Source organism: Marmota marmota, unplaced genomic scaffold, assembly GCF_001458135.2.
Source record: "Marmota marmota marmota unplaced genomic scaffold, marMar, whole genome shotgun sequence".
Lineage (NCBI taxonomy): Eukaryota > Metazoa > Chordata > Mammalia > Rodentia > Sciuridae > Marmota > Marmota marmota.
Genome location: NW_026000242.1, coordinates 17,830,520 through 17,854,745, shown reverse-complemented (window position 1 = coordinate 17,854,745; position 24,226 = coordinate 17,830,520). Strand labels below are relative to the sequence as shown.

Genomic DNA, 24,226 nt, shown 5'->3' with positions numbered 1-24,226 from the left:
AAACAACAGCAGATGGGGTAGAGAGGGAAGATGAGAGGGAAGGGGAGGGGGGATAGTAGGGGATAGGAAAGGTAGCAGAATACAACAGTCACTAATATGGTATTATGTAAAAATGTGGATGTGTAACCGATGTGATTCTGCAACTTGTATTTGGGTTAAAAAATGGGAGTTCATAACCCACTTGAATCAAATGTATGGAAGATGATATGTCATGAGCTTTGTAATGTTTTGAACAACCAATTAAAAAAAAAAGAAAAGAGGAAGTGTTACTCACACTGCTCTTTAACAGTCTTTGAAACAAATGTTTTTTCCTGGCTCTTGGCTTTCTATGTCTACCTAATCAGAACACAGAGGCCTCTTAATATTCTTATAACTTCTTTGCTTTTTCCCTTCTGTGCACACTCTGAGTTCTGTTCCAGTTTAAATATATAATTCAGCACCTTTAACAAAATCTACAGTTCTGTTAATCTTTGGCACACTGTTGGCCATACCTCATTCCTCTCTCAATCCACTAATTCCAATGTTTTTATGAGTATATTATTTTTCATGCTTCTTTACTATCATTTCAAAGAGACTTGAGAAGGTAAAAGAGTTATATGGAGGCTATTGTAAATGGGGTAGATTTCCTAGTTTTGCTTTCAGAGGATCTGTCACTGATGTACAGAATTGCCCTTGATTTATGGGTGTTGATTTTTTATAGTGCTACTTTGCTGAATTCATTTGTTGGTTCTAGAAGTTTTTTGGTGAAATGTTTTTAGATCTTCTAGATATAGAATCATATCATCAGCAAATAGTGATAGTTTGATTTCTACTTTTCTTATCCATATCCCTTTAATTTCTTTTATCTGTCTAATTGTTCTGGCTAGGTTTTCAAGAACTATGTTAAATAGAAATGGTGAAAGAGGGTATCCCTGTCTTGTTTCAGTTTTTATGGGAAATGCTTTCAATTTTTCTCCATTTAGAATGATGTTGGTCTAAGGCTTATCAAAGAAAGCTTTTACAAGGTTGAAATAAGTTCCTGTAATCCCTAGTCTTTATAGTGTTTTGAACATGAAGTGGTGCTGTATTTTGTCAAATGCTTTTTCTGTATCCATTGAGATGATCATATAATTCTTATCTTTAAGCCTATTGATGTGATGAATTACATTTACTGGTTTCTGTATGGTGAACCAACCTTGTATCCCTGGGATGAACCTCATTTGATTGTGGTATACTATATTTTTGTTATTTTTATATTCGATTTGCCAGAATTTTATTGAGAATTTTTGCATCTACATTTATTAGAGGTATTGGTCTGAAATTTTCTTTCTTTGATGTGTCTTTGTCTGGTTTTGGAATCAGGGTGATATTGGCTTCATAGAATGAGCTTGAAAGTGCTCCCTCTTTTTCTATTTCATGGAATAATTTGAGGAGTATTGGTATTAGTTCTTCTTTGAAGGTCTTGTAGAACTCATTTGTGTATCCATCTAGTTCTGGGATTTTCTTGATTGGTAGGCTTCTGGTGTTGCCTTCTATTTCATTGCTTGAAATTGATCTCTTTACTTGTGTATATCATCCTGATTCAACTTGAGAAAATCATATGACTCTAGAAATTTGTTAATGCCTTTGATATTTTCTATTTTATTGAAGTAAAAATGTTCAAAATAATTTCTAATTATCTTCTGTATTTCTGTAGTGTCCATCATGATATTACCTTTTTCATCAGAGATATTAGAAATTTGAGTTTTCTCTCTCATCCTCTTTGTTAGCATGGCTAAGGGTTCATCAATTTTATTTATTTTTTCAAAGAACCAACTTTTTGTTTAGTCAGTTTTATACTTGGGAATCAACTTAATGAAAGAGATGAAAGACCAATGAAACCTATAGAATGCTAAAGAAAGAAAGTAAAGAAGACCTTAGAAGACAGAAAGATCTCCCTTTTTCTTGGATAGGCAGAATTAATATTATCAAAATGACCATGCCACCAAAAGCACTCTACAGATTTAATGTAATTCTAATAAAATCCCAGTGACATTCCTCATAGAAATAGAAAAATCAGTCATGAAATTCATCTGGAAAATATAGGAGACACAGAATAGCTAAAGAAATCTTTGGCAAGAAGAGTGAAGCAGGTGGCCTCAATATACCAGAACTTAAACTATACTACAGAGCAATAGTAACAAAAACAGCATGGTATTTGCACCAAAATAGACTTGTAGACCAATGGTACAGAATAGAGAACACAGAGATAGACCCATATAAATACAGTTGTCTCATATTAGACAAAGGTGCCAAAATCATATACTGGAGAAAAGATAGCCTCTTCAACAAATGGTGCTGGGAAAACTGGTAATCCATATGCAGCAAAATGAAATTAAGCCCCTATCTCTCACCATGCACAAAACTCAACTCAAAATGGATCAAGGACCTAGGAATTAAACCATAGATCTTGGACCTAATAGAAGAAAAAGTAGACCCAAATCTTCATCGTGTCAGATTTTGCCCCAACTTCCTTAATAAGACTCCCATAGCACAAGAAATAAAAATAAAGAATCAATAAATGGGATTGATTTGAACTAAAAAGCTTCTTCTCAGCAAAAGAAACAATCAGTGAGGTGAATAGAGAGCCTATAGAATGGAAGCAAATTTTTACCACATACACATCAGATATAGCAGTAATCTCTAGGGTATATAAAGAACTCAAAAAACTTAACACCAAAATAACAAATAACTCAATCATTAAATGGGCCAAGGAACTGGACAGACACCTCTCAGAAGATGATATACAATCAACAAATATATGAAAAAATGTTCAACACCTCTAGAAATTAAAGAAATGCAAATAAAAAATACTCTAAGATTTCATGTCACACCAATCAGAATGGCAATCATCAAGAATACAGGCAACAATAAATGTTGGCAAGGATGTGGTGGAAAAGGCACACACATAAATTGCTGGTGGGACTTCAAATTGGTGCAAGCAATGTGGAAAGCAGCACGGAGATTCCTTGAAAAACTTGGAATGGAACTACCATTTGACCCAGCTATCCCTCTCCTTAGTCAATACCCAAAGGACTTAAAAACAGCATACTGCAATGAAGCAGCCACAACAATGTTCATAGTAGCACAATTCACAATAGCTAAATTGTGGAACCAACATAGATACCCTTCAGTAGATAAATGGATAATGACAATGTATATAAGTACATACACACAATGGAACACTACTCAGCATTAAATGAGAATAACATCATGACATTTGCAGGTAAATGAATGGAGTTGGAGAATATTATGCTAGGTGAAGTAAGCCAATCCAAAAAAAAAAAAAAAAAACAAAAAAACAAATGCCTAATGTTCTTTCTGATATGTGGATGCTGATCCATAATGGAGATGGGGGGAAGCATGGGAGGAATGAAGGATCTTTAAGTGGTTCAAAGGGAAGGAAGGGTTATGGGGGTAAGAAAAATGGTGGAATGGGATGAACATCATTACCCTAAGTACTTGCATAAAGACACTAATGGTGTGACTCTACTTTGTATACAATCAGAGACATGAAAAATTGTGCTCTGTATGTGTACTATGAATTGAAATGCATTCTGCTGTTATGAATAACAAATTAGAATAAATAAATATTTTTTTTAAAAGTTATATGGACTCACCCCACTATAGGTTTACAATCACAATTGATAGTTTAAAATTTTATCTTATTTTATGTAATAAAATCACCTTGCAACATAAATGCCAAAGTAGATGTAAAATAAAGCTTTGAAATTGGTGAGTACAAACACTAGTTAGCTTGGTGCTTAATAAGTCTAGAAAAAAGCATTGGCTGTTTTTACATTATTTTCAATGCTCTATTTTAGAGCAAAGAAAGAACTGAACATATGACAATATTATACTGTCAGTCATCCTACACTGAATACTGTATTGTTGCAAGAAAATAAACAATCAATGTTTAAAATAATTTCAATGTTCTGATATTCATATTGGTCAGAAAATACATCTTTATTATAGCAATATCAATCAAGAATGAATGTGGACATTTATGCATGAACTCTTCCATAGGCTTTAAAAATACTTTAAAAACAAATATTTAAAAAGAATGAATTCTAAAAAACAAAAAATCTTCCATTTTGTCTTTTGAGGTCACTTTCTTAAAATTAATATATTTAAGCCATGCATTGCATCCTATATGGACAGAATTATATGTTTAGCTTATTGCTTTCACCTTATAATGGTGCCCCTGAGCTAGAACTTGGGTAGTCACTGTGTGTGTTCAGGCCAACCGCCTCCTAAGGGTCTCCTGACTGGTGTCCTGCATATTTTCCTCCAGAGAGTTGGTTCTGAGCCCATTTTCTGGGGCTTAAGGAAGACAATTATATTTCTCATGCAAACAGAAATGTTCACTTGAAGAATCAAAGAAAAGATTGAATTAGTTTAAACTATTTTCTAAATGATTTCTCACATTCCAAAACTTAAAGACTAGAAGAGGGAAGCTCAGGGTCTTTATTGCCCACCAATGCCTTAGAAATTCCCTCTTTAAACAATCATAAGGTAATATTATACAGAGATTAGTTTCACAAAAGTTATCTTATACCTTAATTCATTTGTTACCATAAAAATGTACCACAGGCTGAGCGGATTACACCACAGAATGTTATTTCCTTATAGTTCTGGAAGTTGAAAGCCCAAGATCAAGGAGTCAGTAGTATTGATGTAATCTAGACTTTATCATCTCCTCCAAGATGCCACCTGCAAATAAACTCACATTCTAAGTACTGGAGTAAAGATTTCATATTTGTAGTTACTGCTTCCACAATTTAAAATGTGTATTTTTCCATAGCTTCTAACTATGGGCAAGTTGTCTCAAAAACTAGCTGAGACAGGCCTCTCAGAAGGAGCTCATCCTCTAACACTATTCTTTGTTCACTCTTTACTGCTGTAACAAAAGGACCCAAACAGAACAACTCTGGAGGAGGAAACGTTTATTTGGGGACTCATGGTTTCAGAAGTCTCAGTCCATAAGAGGCTGGTTCCATTTCTCAGGGCTCAAGGTGAAGCAGAACATCATGGTGGAATAGTGTGGCAAAGGGAAGCAGCTCACATAATCATCAGAAAACAGACAATGAGAGAGAGGTCTCCACTTGCCAGATAAAAATATATACCCCAAAGCCATGCCCAATTCTCACCTCCCCCAGCCACACCCTACCACTTCAGTTACCACTCAGTTAATCACTATCAGAGGATTAATTCACTCACTGATTGAGTTAAGGCTATAACACAATTATTTCTCCCCAAAACCTTCTTGCATTGTCACACATGTGAGCTTTGGGAGGACACCACAAATAAACCATAACATTCCATCCCTGGCCCCAAAATGCTCACACTCACCTGACAATGCAAAATACATTTAGTCCATTCCCAAGGGTCACCATGATTTCAACAGTTCTGAAATAGCTCAAAGTCCAAATCTCTGAGGCTCAACACAATCTCACATTGTGAGCTCCTATAAAATTAAAAGCAAATCACAGGTATCCAATATATAATGGTACAGAGTAAACATTTCCATTCTTAAAATTAGGGGCATAGAAAGAAGGGATAGAACCAAGGCAAGACCGGAATCCAGCTGGGCAAATAAGTCCAGTACTTCCATATCTGGCATCTGGAGCACATAACATCTGATGTTCTCTTCAAAGGGCTTGTGAAGATCTGCCCCTGTGGCCTTGTTGGTTGCAGCCCAGATGGCCTTCCTGTTGGCTTGTCTTTGCTCAATTCCTGAGCTTTCCTAGGATGATGGTATTTTTTAATCTGAGAGTCTCTACTGCAACTTTGGCTTCCTCTTCAAATCTCCATATTTAGCATTCTCAGGGGATGCCCAGAGGGACTCTGACCAGGTTGCATTTTGCCTGACCTTCAAGGCCTTCCTTTCAAATCTTGGTGGAAGCCTCCAGGAACCCCTGATTACAGTATCCTGCATTCCTGCAGAACCAGCACCATGTGATTGACACCAAAGTCTGTCATCCTCTTGAGCAGTAGCCAAGCCTCCAGATACCCTGGCTGCAGCAGCCCCTGAGTGCCTGGGTGTCTGAACGTGTTGAAAAAAACTTCCTTAGACCCCTTTGTGCAAGAAGGGTGCCCCACTAGTCTCTTCTCAAGAGAATTTTCACTTTTACTCCCTTGAGATTGAGATGGGTGTGGTCTTGCCAACTCCCAAGCCATAGTTCTTAATGTCTCTGGGCAAAGTCTTTAGCATTTCATTAGTGGCTTGAAGGTCTTTAACTGCAACTTCCTTAGCCCCCAAAGTCTTTAGCATTTCAATAGTGGCTGTAAGGTCTTTAACTGCAACTCCCTTAGCCCCAGTTTTACTCCTAACTTTTAAGTCCAAGTTTTTCAAATTTTTCTGCTCTGCTTTCTGCTCCTGATTATCACAATAAATTTGGCTCAAAACCAATATGCATGCCACCACCTGAATGCTGTGCTGCCTAGACATTTCATCCATCAGATTAAGAAGTCCATTGCTTTTAAAATCAGCTTCACAGAAAGTCTCAGGACAAGGGCAAAATGCAAACAACTTCTTAGCCAGAATATAACAAGAATGGGGTCTACTCCAAATTCCAAATTCCAGAGTCCTCCTTTACTAAACTCTTTTGAGGACTGTCTTCATAGTCCACTCTCCTTTTGGCATTTTGGTCTTAGGAGCTCCAGCCAGAATTAGCCATTAAGTTTTGCTTACAACAATCTAAGACATTTCCAGCTTGCACTGCTACACATTTCAAAATTCATCCCACCAATTTCAAAAAGTTCTGAAAAATTTTGAATCACATAGTCAGGTTAGTTACAGCAACCACCACACTCCTGGTATCATTTTCTGCCTTAGACAGCTTTTTCACTGATGTGACTAAAAGACCTGACCAGCACAATTATAGAGGAAAAAAGGGGTTGTTTTTTTTTTCTTTCATTTGAGGGCTCATAGATTCAGAGCTCTTAGTCCAGAGAAGGCTGGCTCCATTCCTCAGGGCTCAAGGTAAGGCAGAACATCAAGGTGGAAGAGTGTGGCAGAGGGAAGAAGCTTACATGGATTGAGTTAAGACTATAACACCATTATTTCTCCTCCAAACCTTCTTGCATTGTCTCACACATGAGTTTTTTGGGGAAACCACATATAAACCATAACATCTGCCTTTCGTGACAGACTACCATGATTTAGATACAGACTTTGACCAGGGCCTGTGATGTAGTCCCACTAGCAGCTTTATGAGCATAGAGCATGGGGAGAACCTGATTTTCCTAAGGAACAATTGGTGTTACAAATGCTATATAGTTTATAAATGTTTCAGAAATCAGAGATTCACCCAAAAACCATTTCCCACAGGCTGGGTGGTTCACCTGTGTCTTGAGACAGGGAGAGGCTTGGGGTTCACGTGTCTGGAGCTGTTAGCTAGAAGAAGCCCTGAGAAGACATCTGGGCTCAGTTGTCTAGAGAACAAAACTTTTTATCCACAATTAAAAAAAAATACTGACTGACTAGTATAGATTGACTGCAAAGTAATGCAAATACAGGGCATAGAGGGTGAGTCTGGGAGATGAGGGTGGTTTAGGATGTGAATTTTGTCAGAAACAAAAAAAAAACAATCTAGAAAAAACATCTGGTCCATTTATTATAACTGTAATCATCATATCATTGTTGTTAGCAGGATATTTCTAATGCTTTTACAGCTGTTGTCCTTGACATTACAGATCAGTTTTCCCTTCTAGATCTTGACATTTAAAGGAACAACTCATTTCAAATACAATTTCCTTGTTTTTGTTCACACACTCAATCTTTCTAGGCTTATTATTCCTCTGAAAATGGGGGATAGTTATTTTATTTACATCTTAAAATTTTCCGGAGAAAATGAGATAATAATAATAAAGAGCTAGGCACTTTGCCACATACTTAGCTCTCAATAAATGTTAACTTGTATGATTTTAAATTGGGATTGGCATTGTTACATGTTTAATTCAGGGTATTTTTTCTCAGTCCATAGGCATATGGCAGAGAACTTAGTATGGAAACCCAGATGGATTGGGAAAATGTGACTGGAGAAAGGAAGGAAGGAACGGGTTAGGTGCCAGCTCTCTGTCACCCTCAGTAGAGCTGAACAGATGCTGGGGAGACATTTAGAATCTATCTATGGAAAGTGGTCGGTGGCCCAGAGCTCATAAGCTAGGCTTACTTTATAAATTGTTGTAGTTTGTCATTATAGGTAGACAATGAGCAGTGTAAGAAGTTTGGCTGTCATCGGGAAGTCTGTTTATAGGCTCTCAGATACTTGATATGCACAAGGCATCTCATCCCAAACAGGAGCTTGCAAGAGCAAATCAATGATATAGAAATAAGAAGCCTGTTTCTGGTAGCTCTGGTGTATGACAATGAAAAGACTGATCACTCTAGAATTTGGACGTTTACTTTGAATGGTCACCCCTGAGCCAAACAGATACAGAGGATTGATTCAGTGTCAAACATCTTATCTTTTGGCAATACAGAAACCCCTTGTCACTGTAAAGACTATTTTAAGGATATAGTGAAACCAAGTTTACTGGAGATGAGGGGGATAGTGTCCCAAGAGTGAGTGGCTGGGAAGGTGGCAAGTGTAGACTGTGACTGGATCACCTCTCCTGGCTACGGACACATTCATCCTCTCTGCTGTGCTCAGAACCCATCTCCACATTCCCATTAAAAATGTTTAAGAATAGCATTGTCTTCAACCAGGAGAGTATCCCAAGGATGTTTTAATCTTTATTCTAACATCCTAGACTAGTTACATTTCATAAAGTAGTTAAAAGAACATTAGAAGTTTGAGTTCTGCGTTTGGCCCTGCCATTGATCAGCTATATGATACTGGGAAATTGGTTGGTCATCTTGGGCCCCAGTTTAATGATTTGCAAAATTAAATCAGATCTGATTCTGTCCCTAATTATGTTCTATTTAGCCATCACGCTTCTGTTAACTACATCTTTTATCTCATGAGTGTGATGACTAAAAAAGCGTTCTTATTCTAAAGATCCTGCTCAGTGTTCTCCCCAACGAAGGGTCGTCCTTCATTGAATCAGGCACTGTGTACCTGAGGGTGCAACAGCAACCAAGATAGGGGAAGTCACTCTTCTCAGGGACTATTACATTCCAGTGGGCATAATAAAAATAATATAACAAATACGTGAACATGTAGATATCAAAAATCAAATATGTAGATATCTTGATTTTGGTGGAGATGATCTCTGAAGAGAAATAAAGCAGGGTAAAGGTTGAAAATAGGGATGATGGATGAGGCAGAGTGAGTATGGTGATCGAGATAGAGTGGCCAGAGGACACTGCTTGGAAGAAGTGATATTTCAGCAAAGATGTCAAAGAAGTCTGAGGAAAGAGAAACCTACAGGAAGGGGAATAAGAGAAGTCCCTGAGGCAGGAACATGTTTAGTATGTGTTTTTTTTTTTTCCTAATGCTGCTATGAGTAGAAAAGAGTGAGCAAGAAGACTGATGTGTGATGGGCAAGAAGTTACCAGTGCCAGATTGTATAAGCATTGAAGACCATGGCGGGGAGGGGGGCATTGGGTGATTCTGAACAGAGGAGTATTATGGTCTGTTTATACTGCATAAATATCATTCCTGATGTTAGGTGATGAGATATGGACAAAGGGTACTTACAGGAAGGAAGAATCACAAAGACTAATCAGGAACATTTTAAAGCAGTATTCTAGGTAAAAGAGATAGCATGGATTTGTGCGGTAGCTTTAGACATAATAATAAACTGTTGAACATATGGTTAAACAGTTGATCACACTATTTTGGGGTAGGTTACTTATGTATTAGATGGAATGGAGGAAGGGATGAGAAATTGAGAATCCATGAGGAAGTCATCTATATTTCAGAAAGGGAATCTATGAACCCATAATATGAAAGGGCTGCTCATGTTAAGAAGGGGTTCTACCTGATTTGGCTGCTTTTGCAAACCATTGTGTATTTTGGACTATTCCATGGCTCATTTAACAACTTTTTGGGCGGTTTGGGGGTACCAGCAATTGAACTCAGGGGCACTCAACCACTGAGCCACATCCCCAGTCCGATTTTGTATTTTATTTAGAGACAGGGTCTCACTGAGTTGCTTAGTGGCTTGCTGTTGCAGAGGCTGGCTTTGAACTCACAATCCTTCTATCTCAGTCTCCCCAGTCTCTGTGTCTAAAGGTGTGCACCACTGCGACTGGCTTCATTTAACACTTTTGATCATTAAATTCCACATTACTAAGTGAGGAAAGAAAGAGATTTCAACCTCTCTCTTGTAGTGGTATCATGGTGGTGTATGGGACTTTGTGTAAGCCTGAATCTAACCACTTACAAGTTGTCTGAACTTGGAAAAGTTATCTAATATCTTTCTAATTGTGGATGCTCAAAATGATAAAAAAAAAGAATCTTTTCCTATGATTGTTGTGAGACTTTAAAAATCCCTCACTCAATAACTATTTCTTGCTCACAGGATGCAACTATTTCTTGCATAATAGTGGAATGGAATATTGGTATCAAGTTGTAAAGATTAGGACCACATAATTCTGTTCTTCAAAATACTCTTCCTTGGGGATCAGAATGCCAAATAAAAAACCTCACCTGTCTTTTGCTTTTCCCTCCCTTTCTTCAAATTCAAAATGATATGATTATGTAAGGCCACAGAATGTACTTTAAAACAACGTAGTGTGTTTTCAGGGCTGCCATGTGGAAACATTATCCTGATTCAAATGAATGGCTCTAATAATATCAATTAACAAATTAGCAGGTAATAAAGAATACCCATTTGAACAGGCAGTCACTTTGTTGTCCTTCAGATTAAATGTATTTTCCTTCATATTCACTCACAGGAAACATTTTTATAAGAGTACATATTAAGGAATTAGTCAAATTTAAGATTAATTGAGAAAAGTTGAATGAGAAAATTCCAATGTCATAGTTTTGTCAGAGAAATGATTTTACCCCAAGAATTTTGAATGTGGTGACACAGTTATTTTTTTATTACCTTTAAATTTATCATTTGGCATAACAGGAAATGTATGCCCAATTCACCTGGCAATAGGCACTGCAATATTTTTAATAGCATTTTATAGAAATGTCATATCCAATTAGCAACTTCATCATGCCACCTCAACAATTAGCGAACTAATCCAGGATGTGCCAATAAAAATCACATCAGATAATAGTTTCCTCAGCCATTTATAAGTTATTAATATGCTGTCAAGTTTGGAACTCAGGCTGAATTCAAAGCAGGGTCCACACTCTTCAGATTTTCTTAGTGGCATTGTCAACCAGTGGTACTGGGTGAAAGGTGCTATTTTCTTATTCTCTTTTATCTAACTCATAATCTTTCCCCTTCTCTAGGTGTCTCCATTGTCCTTCCTACATGACTAGAATCATGAGCTCGGTTAACACTGAACTGTATCTTCTAATAAATTCTGTTTCTGCTTATTTCTCCTGTCCAGTCAGGAGATGATGGATCAGGGTAAACTTTCAAACATAGAATATGCCATTAACATTTTTTTAAATGCTGGTATTTCTTTATCTACATTCTAAATACATACGTAAATTATAAAACTGTATTCTTCAGAAGTACTGAAATTACAATATTCATGTTTTTATATATTAAAACTGTATTTGTGTTGTGCTATCTTTTTTCTTTCTTTTTTCTTTTGAACTCTGCTAAATTGCAGAGTTAGTCCCTAGTTGTCACTTATCATAAGTTTAAATATGGAAATTTAGACACATATTTTTTTCAGGACATTGGTATAGTTGACGAACCCCAGATATAGATAGAGCCATTAGCTAATCAACTAGTATTTAGTAACCAACCAGTGCAGTATTGAAAACCAATTGCTTTTAGAGCCCAACCTGTAAAATGCCCCCTGAGATCTTTTAGTTAAGCGAAGACAGTCTTTAATGAGAGGAGTTGAAGATTAGGGAGGATGTAGTGACAGGGTGAAACTCACATAGCCTCAGGATAGCCATCACTTGTTTCAGAGAGAGACAGAGATAGCAAGGAGGTAAAACCCAAATAAGGGAATCATGCTAGATAGTTACATATAGAAAAACTTTTGAGTGTAGCTCAAAGTGGTACAGGTTAAGCACACTAATCTGAAAATTCAAAATATGAAATGCTCCAAAATATAAAACTACTTCACTGCCAAAATGATATCACCAGTGGAAAATTCCATACCTGACCTCATGTGATATGTGATAGTCAAAATACAGGTTCATTAAAAGTACTGTATGATGTTGGGGTTACCAGCATCATGAGAGCTAATTCCTGCTTGGAGGTGTTAACCAGCTGGCAAAATAAAAATTCTGAAAATAATCGGTAAAGAACAGAAGACAATAGGCAGAACATAGTTTTCAAAGCTGGGATGCAGCAGGTTTTCCAGCCCTGTTAGGAACTGGAACTGAACAAGGAAAAAAGCCAAAATCCTTTATTTAAGGGGAAATTTATCAAAAGCTTTCAGTATGGCAGGCTTCTTGAGGAAAACAGGATAAAGATGGAAAAAGCAATTTATTTAGAGCTAGGGAGATTATGCCCATATCTAGGGCTGTGTTTGAACCTAAGGTTGTGAGCTAAGGTAGGGTGTCAGCTTTAATCTGAGCAATCTATATCCGGTGGATTCACAATAGGAGTTCTCAGAAAAGCCAACACCCCTGCCTTGTGATGGCTCCGACAAACCCATAATTCATACACAGCCTCCAATAGTATGAAATTACCTTCAGGCTATGTGTATAAGATGTATGAATTCTGTGTTTATGTCCATTTTTGAGATATCTCATTATAAATACTCAAATATACCAGATCTGAAAAATAAAAAATCTGAAACACTTCTGATCCCAAACATGTTGGATAAGGGGTATTCTACCTGCATAAACTGAAGTATTATGTTGTTTGGTGCAAGAATTATAATGCCAAACTACAAGCCTAACCTAAAAATACCCCTGAACTTTCACGTACAAGATGGGTACATTCTGCAAGATAGTCATACTCACTAATGACCATTTTAGAGTCACAGAAGAAGATTATCTCCAAAGAGAAGAGTCAATGGCAACACAAGTAATTTTCTTTGTAACCAGAGCAAAATGTCTGCAAAGTCAATCCTGTAGGGATTTCAACATTGCTACAGAATCTTCATCTTTCTCTTCCAAATGACTTTTAGCTCATTTTGCAGATATCCATACTGGCTTCTTGGGGGCCATGTCACTATGTATTTTGTTTATTGATTATTAGATTAAAATGTCCTGCCCCCGAAAAAGGATTGTATGACACTCACAAAACCCTCATGACTTGGACCTGGTTGGGGTGTAGTATATAAGGAGGCTTGAGAGGCAAGCCATGCAGGAATTTGTGGATGACTTCAATGAGCTTCATCCCTAAATAGAAAGCAGTGAACAACCATGGAGAGGTCTTAGCTTACATGAGATTTGATCTAAAGCATGTATTGAGAATGCTTCCCTAGCACCAGTGTGTTGAATGGATTGGAAATGGATCACAGTTAATAAGAGACAATAAATTTAGTTTTAAAGCATTCATGGTGAGAGATGGTGATAGCTCATACTGGCTTGTGGCAAAGGAGATTTAAGAGAGTAGATCAACAGAGAAATATTTAAAAAATAAAGTCAATTGATATATTGGAAATAGGTAAGAGATAAAAAGGTAAGGGAGTCTTTTGAAATTTTGACCTAAAAAGTTAGTTGGAAGGCATTTAATTCAATGAGAAAACAGCTAGAGAAAAATTGCTAGGGGGTGATGGCTTGAAATTGATCCACGTGGATATCATATGTTTGAAGTCACTTGAAGACATCTAATATTTTGAATTCAGAAGAGATGCCATCCTGGACAATTCATTTAGAAATAATGTGTATGTAAGTAATGATTGGGGTTCTGGGATTAAACTAGATAGCCTGGAAAGAGACTTTAGAATAAATACAGAAGAAAATCTAGATAAATGGAGCAGGTAGCTCCATGAAATAATTATACCCCATGCCAGTTCAAAAGCACTTAGATTAAGTTCAAATTTAATTTCGTGCATGTACTATGTTACACAGCTCTGAAAGGAGTATGATGCAGTGCTAAGAATTTTAACTCTTGAGACAAAACTTTACTTTGTCAATTAATAACTGTTTACCTTGGGCAATTATCTAACAGTTTTGGCTTCAATGGTCCCATGGGTAAAAGGTACATAAACCTGAATTAAAGAGCACTCCAGAGAATTTTATTTTTTTTAATAAAGGTAACACATTGTACAGTTTTTTTTTTTTCATGAAGAATTAACTCCCATATTATCAACCCTGTGATCTTAGTAATACAGGGACAAAAATTAAAATTTTAACTATCAAATCTTTTTTAAAAAATAAATGTACTATAAATAGAGTTTCAGTAAAACATTTGCCTAGCATGCACAAGGCCCAAGGTTTGATCACCAACACAGGGGAAAATATTAAATTGAATTAAAAAATAAATGTAGTAATTAATTCAAACCTGAATAACTGCAAATCTTTTAAAATAGTATTCCACATTCATGATCCATAATTACCAAAGATGCTTTACAGTATACAGACTCCTCAAAAAATTAGAAATGGTACCATCATTTCACACTCCTCAGCTTATATCCAAAGAAGTTAAAATCAGCATACTACACTGATGCAGCCACATTGATGTTTATAGCAGCATAATTCACAATAGCTAAGCTAAGGAACCAACTTAGGTGCCCAACAACAGATTATTAGACCAATAAAATATGGTTTATATACACAATTGAATATTATTTGGCCATAAAGAAGAATCACTTTATGAAATTTGTGAGTAAACAGATGGATTTGGAGACTCTCATGATAAGTAAAATAAGTCAATCTCAAAAAACCAAAGGTTGAAAGTTCTTTCTGATATGTGGATGCTAACTCACAAACAAGAAGGATGGGGAATAGAAAATTCAGTGGATTAGACAAAGGAGACTGAAGAGGTAAGAAGGAATGGTAAAGACAGTATAATGAATCTGACATCATTTTCTATGTTCATATATAAATACACCACAGTAAATTTCAAAGACTGGGATCCTAATTAGAATAAAATGTATTTCATGTTTGCATAAATATGTGAAAATATACTCTTTTGTTATGTATAACTAGAGAGAACAATTTTTTTAAAAGGATGCTTTAAATTTTCAATGAAGAAAAGTTTGCTGTTTTTGTAAGGGTGAGGAGAAAAAAAATTTTTTAAAATCTCATGACTTTGTTGTTGCACATTGCACAACTATAATATCAAACTGACTTTTTCTTCAGGAGTTACTAATATCATTATCCTGTTACATTATCTCCATGATAAGAGAAAAGTAGCTCTCTTGGCCACAGGTACTCTGAATTCTTTCATAAATGTGTCTTCTGTTACTTATACTTTTACTCATCCTCTTTTTCTCCCCTTCTGGAAGGGTGATTAAATTCTTGACTGGGAAAGGACTTCAAGATACTAAATACTCACAAAAAGAGAATGTTTTTGCTTCCTTTGAATATCTTCATTCCATTGCCATGTTAGAAAATAAACTCTCTGACCATGAAAAATCTCTTTCATTTTATTACAAAGTTTTATTCTCTAAAGATATCTTCTACTACAAAGTCTACTACATCAGTTGATAGCTAATAAAGGAACCAATTAAAAAGAGGAAAAACACTTAAATGCACAGTACACTAGGTGTTTGGTCACTTTATTTTCCATTAAATATTTATGCCCTGTCCACATAAATTCTAATATATGAAAATTATTTCTGCAGAATTTTCCAAGGTGGCCTCTGGGATGGAGGTGAGGAAGAATTCCCACAAGAAATTGCAGTGAAGTCTCTCCATCAACCAGGAGCCATACACTGAAATTTAGCAACTGCTACATTACCATCAGTGTGGGGGCTGATAAGGAGGAAAGCCACCAAGGGCAAAACTTCAGAGAACCTGTGAAATCAAAAGGTAATGATTAGTTTCATCAAACAACCATCACACAGTCATCACATAAACAACCTGAGAAAAAGATGTGAGGACATTAGTGTTAATCTGTTCACAAAGATTTCACTGGATTGTGAAAAACAGTAACTTCAAGTATGTCTGTGTGCTTAACTCCGAATCATGTCATATCGCCTTGTCTTTAAATGGCTAAAGATTTTCCAGTTGTTCCTTTTACTCATCATGGATTGCATGTTTTGCCAACCCAAAGAAAACAGTCATTTTTTATGAAAATTATATTGTCAAAGGATAGTCACTAAATGAGGGGTATTTAGAACTCTTTGGACTGTTAAATGTCCATTTTCTGTTGCAGAACAAAATACCTGTAGCTAGTTACTCATAAAGGAAAGAGGTTTATTTACCTTACAGGTTTTGAAGGCTAAAAGTCCAAGATTGGTCTCTGGTGAAGACTGCTTCACAACCTGGTGGATGGCATCATGGTGGGAATGCATGTGAGAAGAGATCTCATGGTAACACAGGAGGCTGGAAAGAGGTACAGGTGTGTCTTCTTTTTATGACACCCTACCAGAGTTCCCTGAAAAATTATATTAATCTCTTCTTAGGGCCGTGCCCCCAATGACCTTGCACTAAGCCTGATGTGGTAAGGGTTCCACCACTTCTCACATCACCTATCCAGAGTCTGAGCTTCCAGTATTTGAACCTTTGGCAAACAAGTCACACACAAAAGCACCAAGTAACACACTGTATATATGTTAATGGGCACCTGTGGTCACAAACATTTTCTCAGCTATTTTTCCTCAAAAATTATTTACCAAAATAGGGAATATTCAACTTATCTGATATTTATGTTCTTATAGAAAAAGAAGTCAAACAGAATAATTCTAGTTTTTACCTGGTCTTAATAAAGGTATTTTATGGTTTTATTCAATTTGGACTTGCTTACTTTTATCTTACCAATTTTAATATGGCGATTGGAAAGCTTTAGTTTTACTACATCTTTTAGATTTTTACCTTTCAATTATTCGTTTTTGCTTTATTTTCCTCCTTTCAAATTTAAAATTTAAAAATCCATTTGGTTGTCTTATTTACCATTTACTTATTTACCATTACTTATTTCCTTTTTTTTTTTTTTTTAATTTACCGTCAACCTGACTTTATAGCTGGTGAAGAGCAGTTAGATCATGGACTCCTACCTTTTCTCCTTGGTAACACCATTGCTATGAAGGAGAACATTTTTTACTTATGAGACCAAAGCCAGCCTTTCTCTTCTTTGTTTTTGATTCTCTGCTCCATCTCACCACAGGAGACTCTTCCAGTGTGCATCAAGGCTGGCTGAACCCAGCTGGCTGTACTGAGTTTTCAGAGTGACTTGGACACTGGGGACAATCTGGCTCATTTACCAGCATCTGATTTTTTGGCCCAAAGAACAAAATCTCATAAACAGCATTTACAAAGGCTCAATTTTCCAGGGTATCAAGCTTTGTGGCAACCTTCTTCTTGGAAAAGACACAGTGTTTTCGCCTTAGTCCAGCTCATCATTACATTGACAACACTTCCTTTTGTAAGGACTGACTGGAATTTAACTGAAAAATAAGAGCAAAAGGGAAAAAGAAAAATTCTAAATAATCCAAATGGGGTTGGAGAAAAAACTAAATAGCAAATCTCTCTAACAAATTCAATAATACAAACTCCTGAACCCAATTTTCTAAAATAAACACTTAAGAATCTATGAGTGCTTAATCAATTGAATTCCAGTCCCATTGAAGTCATTAATATATAATAACCACTCAACCTATCCACAGCTTTAAACTTTAACTTCAGATTGGCAAGGGGGTTTTTGTGGGCACAAAGATATTGTAGCTTAAATACCAATAAACTAGCATGAAACAAAGAAATTTCAGATCATGTTGCTCTAAACAAATGATGTTTCTTGATTCCTTATTAAAGGGGAAAAGAATAGAGGAAATGGTCTTAATAAAGTAGCATAGTGGTTATATAAAAAAAAATTCTATAGTAATTTTCATTTACAAGCTCCATGGTGTACACAGCAAGGCAGAAATCAAGAGCACAACAACCCACACTGAACCAGGAGTAAATAAATATAAACATGGCCATGGCAGAGTCAAGAGGCAAAGCTAGGTTTAGCCAGCAGGCGTCAGAGGACAGAAAGTCCAGGGGGTAAGAGGGCAAGTATATAGTTCAAGATAACTAACTGAATCAGGGCCCAGAAAGGTAAAAGGAGTGGCTGGAGGTGAGTCCTACAAGTACTATAGGTTTTGACATTGCAGTGTTTTGAAGCTGCCATCTAAACACTGTGCTTTTGAAATAAAGACAAGGAGTTGAGAGTTGGAGGTTAAGTAAAGCATTCTCTTGAATTAATTATTCATCATGTTAATTCCTATGCCTGAGTGCCTATATGTATATACTACTGGATAATGCTTGATATTGTTGCACATTTATCATTTTTCTATATTCTGCCAATAGAATAAGAGTGATATCCTTATCTGTCATGTTCATGACTATACCCATAGCTTATGGCATAAGATCAGCATATATCAGTTGCTTTATAAATATTTGGTGAATTTGCTCAATTGCTATCTTTTTCTGTTGGATTTTTGCTCAACTATAAACTATATATTATGTATCCAAAGATATTTTTCATACAGTTATAATCTCTGTTTTATTACATATGAAAAGTGAACATCTTTACTGTACTTTAACACTGCTCAGCAGCAACAGCTTTTACTGCCAAATACCATCTCTTTATTGGAAAGACATCCAATTTTTAAGAGCTTTTACAGATTAAAAGTGACATATGGGGTGATTTCATTAAAGTGGGAGGAAATGCAAATTTACAACATTGTCTCTTTTTTAAAAAAAATAAGCTAGCAATATTTTGAAAAGCATCTCTATTATAAAATACCATTAATGCAGTAAAAATATAATGCAATACTTTAAATACAGTATTTCTTAGTTTGCAATACTGTTTCTAAGATCTAGATAAATCCTAAAAACCAGTGTCTTAAGTCTATATAATCTTTATAATCTCTAGAGGATATACATATAGGCGATTCTTTTAATACAATGAGCAAATAATAAACATTGAAAATCTAGGAAAACATTTGCCTGCATTTTGATTACATATGAGCCTACTGTTAAATGAAAGACTTCCTATATGGGTATCCTGTGGTAGTAGAATGCTGCCAACTGCTCCTAGATCCCAAACCTGATACAGTAGAAACAAATCTAGTTCACCTGTGTGTTGTCAAGGAGTTAGATTACATGATGCACAACATGGCAAAGGATTCTGTGCCCTTCAACAAGTTTAATATATCAGTTCACTTATTGGGACAGAGCATAGGTGGTCTCCATTGACAAGTCTATTATTTAACTGAGGAAATTTGAGTAGAACTCAACTGTTCCCCATAAAACACCCAGGATTTACTTGTGGCTTTGCTGTGGTTTTAATACAGCTTGAATATGTCACCCAGGGATTCATGTGTTAGAAGCCTGATCCTCAGTGGAGTGATGAAGGGAAGTAATGGAATCTTTAAGAGGTGGGACCTATTCGGAGGTAACTGGGGTGCTGTCCTAGGGAGGAATTAATGTAGTTTCTTGGGACCCAGTTAGTTCTCATGAGAGTGCTACTAAAAAAAGCCAGAATGACTTCTGCCTGCTTTTTCACTTCCTGTCTTGCCATATGATCTATTCCTCTTCTGTGCACTCCCACCATTGATATAACACAGCTAAGGGAGTCCTCACCAGAGGCATAATCCAGGGAGCTGCCTGGTCTTGGACTTTTAGTCTTTAAAATTATGATCTAAATCAAACACTTTTTTTTAAATAAATGTTAGTCCTCAAGTACTTTGTTATGTCAATGGAAAACAGATTATTATGGAGTTTTAAGAGGTTAATAAGTAGTTTCACGATTTTCTAAACAATACAGAAATCATGAAGTGAGGAAGGGAGAGGTTACCCAAATCAAGATCCAGATGCCTGCATAATAGCAATTAGGACTACTTGAGAAGCTCAGCTTAGATTTATGGCAACAGTGGAGTTCTTAATATTGTACTTCAGAATCATATGTACCCATCTTGTCATAGGCCATGCTGAAAAACTCCAGGTCTCGTCTAAAGGGGCTTTGCCTCCAAAGCTTACAACAGGAAAAAACAATGAAAACACCATAGGAAGGAGCAACAAGAAAGAATTGCTTTTCTAAAATTCACCAGTCCCAAATTCTTTATCTAATAGTGAAGACCAAAAGGGAATAGGGAAGAGGTAAGAATTACCATAGAAAATCCTTCCTCTTGGGAATCTAGGGATTGATTCTAAGTGTTCCCTCTCCAAGCCATTATTCCTTCAATCTCCCTTGCTAGATTTCTTTTCTGATAGATATAGTGAGATATCAATTTAGAGCAATTCTTGCTTCTTTATTTCTCCTTTATTCTTACTTCTATTTGCATCTCTCTTATTTTATGTTTTCCTACTCGTACAATATAATTTTTAAATAGCCATATTTAAAAATGGGTTTTTTATGGAAATACATTAAGTACTTAAGAGAATAAGAAATTCATATAATTAATGCTATGATTGAAATAGAATTAGGAAAAAACAAAATCACCTATAGTGTAGTGAAAGATAAGGGGTTTTATTGCCTATTAATGTGGACTGAATTGTCATAGAGAGCAGAAATATTTGAAGAGCCACAGAAAGGTTACTGGGAAAGCAAAGCTGATCAAAAAATAAGAGAAAGTTCTTGCCCTAAACACCTGTCTTAGTATAATAGCCAAAAATGTTAAAAATATATGATCAAAGGTAATGAAGGTTTTTTCATGCTAATTATGATAGAATATTATAGAAAATGTAATGCCTTATTATTAAAGCAGCATATCTGTAATTAGTGTAAAACTTCAAACATGGGAAAGTTGTAGCTTTGCAATCCTTTATTAGCAAAGATTGCAAATAATAAAAAAAATAATTTAAGCAGCCTGAAGACATCAACAAATTCTTAAAAACTAGCCTATTTCAAGATAGCACCTCAGCACCTACATGTTTCTTACAAAGTTTGAGTAATGAAAATTTATCCTTTTAGTCCACAGTTTGTGTAAAGAATAAATTTGATTAGAGACCATATAACATGCATGCCTTTGAGGACTCAGTTATTACAGGACAAAGTCTATGGTATTCCAGCTATGTTATATCTTAGTACAAGTGTTGTGTACTGAAAGGACTTTCCAAGATTCTTCACTCCAATTGGGAAATACCAAGAGTAATCCCTAGTATTTGGTATAAGCATAAATATCTAAACTCATTTATATATTGTTTTCTTTATCCACTCATCTATTGAAGGGCACCTATGCTGATTCCATAGCTTGGCTATTCTGTATTGTGCTGCTATAAATATTTGGATGCATATATAGCATGCTGATTTTAGAGCTTTAGAATAAATACCAAGAAATGGGATAAGTTGGTCATATGGTGGTTCCATTCCTAGTCTTGAGGAATCTTCATACTGCTTTCCAACGTGGTGGTACTAATTTACAGTCCCACCAACAATGTTTGAGTATACCTTTCTCCCCACAACCTCACTGCCAGTTGTCATGATTTGTAATCTTGGTAATTGCCATTCTGATCAGGGTGAGGTAAAATCTCAGTGCAGTTTTGATTTGAACCTCCCTGATTGCTGAAGATGTTGAAATTTCTAAAATGTATGTGTTGGTCATTTGTATTTCTTCTTTTGAAAAATGGCTCTGTATCTTGTGCCCTTTTCTTGAGTGGGTTATTAGCTTTTCAGTGTTGAGTTTGAGTTCTGTATATATGCTGGTTATTAATACCCTGTCTAAGGAGCAGCTGGTAAAGATTTTCTACCATTCTGTTGTCTCTCTCTTCATGTTCTTAATTGTTTCACATGGTGTAAGGAAGCTTTTTAAACTTACTGCTATCCCACTATTGATTCTTGATTTTATTTCTTGAGCTTTAGGTGTCTTATTAAGCAAGTCGGTGCCAACATCAATGTGTTAGTGTTCTTTCCCTGTGTTTCCTTCTAGCAGATTTACTGTGTCTGGTCTAATCCTGGGTCCTTGATTCACTTTGAGTTCGTTTTTGTTCAGGGTAAGAGGTGAAAATCTAGTTTCATTCTTCTATATATGGCTGTCCAGTTTTCCTAGCACCATTTCTTAAAGAGGCTATCTTTTCTCCAATTTAAGTTTTTGGGAACTTTGTCAAGGACCAGATGACTGCATTTATGTAGATTGTCTCTGTGTTATTTAGTCTATTTCATTGGTCTTCATAGTTTTTTGTTTGCTTGTTTATTTGTTTGTTTGCTTTGCCAATATATGCACAGCTTCTTATTTTTTCAGTAAAAAAAATTAAAATGTTAATTCAATGCCTGTTCTTTTTCTTGTTGTGTTTCATTGCCTTCATAGTCTCTGGATCTTCTACCTTTGTGTCATTTTCTTATGTTTAGATTTGAGAACAAATTAAGTTTCTTCAGGTTTAGTCCTTCATGCTGTGGCTCTTTCACTGCAAGGGTTCCTGTAACAAAGTACAGGTGGATGAAACAACTGAAGTTCATTGTCTCACAGTTCTGGAAGCTAGAAATCTGAAACCCAAGGATAAGCAGTCCAGCTCCTTTTGAGGGCTCCAATGAGAGCTCTTTCAGGTCTCTCAACTTCTGGTGGTTTGTTGCCAATTTTTGGCATTTCTTAGCTTATAGGACCAACACTCTAATTGTTTCTTCATGTTTTCATGACACTTTCCCCATGTGTGTATCTCCATTCAAACATCCCCTTCTTATAGGGACAATAGCCCTAATGTTTAACGGGCCTACTCTACTCCAGCATCTTAACTAATTACATCTGCAAAGACCAAGTTGCCAAAAAAGGCCATGTCTGGGGAGTTAGGTTTTGATGTATGTATTTGGGAGGTGGGATGCAATGGAATTCATGATAGTACTTCTGATCATGTAGCTTGCACACAAACCTTGTTGCATAAATCTTATTTTAGACCAACTCAAAGAACAAATTGTGAAATATGGGGAACATTGAGTATCCTGGATAAGATCTATAAAAGTAATACTTTTATAACCATGTAAAATCCATTTCTTGAAAAATAATACTTTATTTCCTTTTTATTTTACTACCATTTCAATTTTCTTATCTTTTACGGATTCCTTTGCCATTTGAACAGGATTCATACTTCACATTCTCAAAACAGCCATCACTAGAAGACTTTCCAATCTCCAAATTCAATCTCTGTTTTTGATCTCAGAGTCTTTTAACTTTCACAATAATTCTTGATAACGTCACCTTCAGAATATCTAAGCTCCAGGATTTGTGATATCCAATTCAGCGCCTCTTTCCTTACACTTCTGACAACATAATTTGATTATTTCATCTCTCTCTCCATCTGTCTTCCTTCTATACAAATATTTCTTAAATAATTGAATAGATGAACAAACAAGTAGATATGTGAAAAACTGTGGACTTAAGGGCAATAGAAAGATGGATTTATCTAAGGAAATTATATGACTAGATTAGTCTGTCATATTAATACTCCCCCACTCCTTTTCTCTAACTCTAATTTTCCTTACATTTCTCTGAGAATTATTATTTTAAAAAATTCACTCTCTCAAGAACTTCACGGAAGCTTCATTCCCCCAAGAACTTCACGGGTGGCTATTAACTCAAATTCAAGGTCTTTTAATTTTCCAACACCCCACTTCTCTCTATTTCCATACAGGTGCTCTAAGATCTTTGTACTAAGTTTTCCTATTTATATAACTTTGATACTGTATTCATTCTTCCCAGAATATCATTTGCTAATAGTTTATGCTTTAATTAAATTACTCTTATATTTGTCATCAATTATTTTCTGGAAAAATATTTTGCTGATTATATTATAGCTTTGTTTCCTGGAAGTAAAAACATCATCCTTTTATCTTACAACTTTCATGGATTACAGTAATTCTTACTAATTCTCTATGATAAAAGTTTAGGGGTTATTCATTTCATGCTGATAGCTGCACAGACTATTACTTTTAAGGATTATGGAGTCCTATAACAAGAACTACAACAAAAAGGCCATTTCTATTCCTTGCTGTCCTTTGGCAAAGGAGGACTAATGTATGTTAGACTCAGCAACTTATTAGCAAATTGTTTAAGGATAATAAAAATTTCTAGGTAACAAACATAAAATTATGAGATCCAACATGCAGAAAGACTCTACAAAAATTAATAAAAGGACAC

General features: G+C 35.8%; 1 long non-coding RNA gene across 1 annotated transcript in view; it reads left to right on the top strand.

The window, feature by feature from the left end:
• The window catches only part of LOC125613959, a 104,191-nt gene extending 87,674 nt beyond the window's left edge, over window positions 1-16,517 (top strand). Inside the window, exons 3-4 of the long non-coding RNA XR_007344582.1 lie at window positions 15,800-15,986; window positions 16,389-16,517. This is a non-coding gene — a long non-coding RNA (uncharacterized LOC125613959). The remainder of the gene's footprint in view (window positions 1-15,799; window positions 15,987-16,388) is intronic.
• Window positions 16,518-24,226: the final 7,709 nt, after the last annotated feature.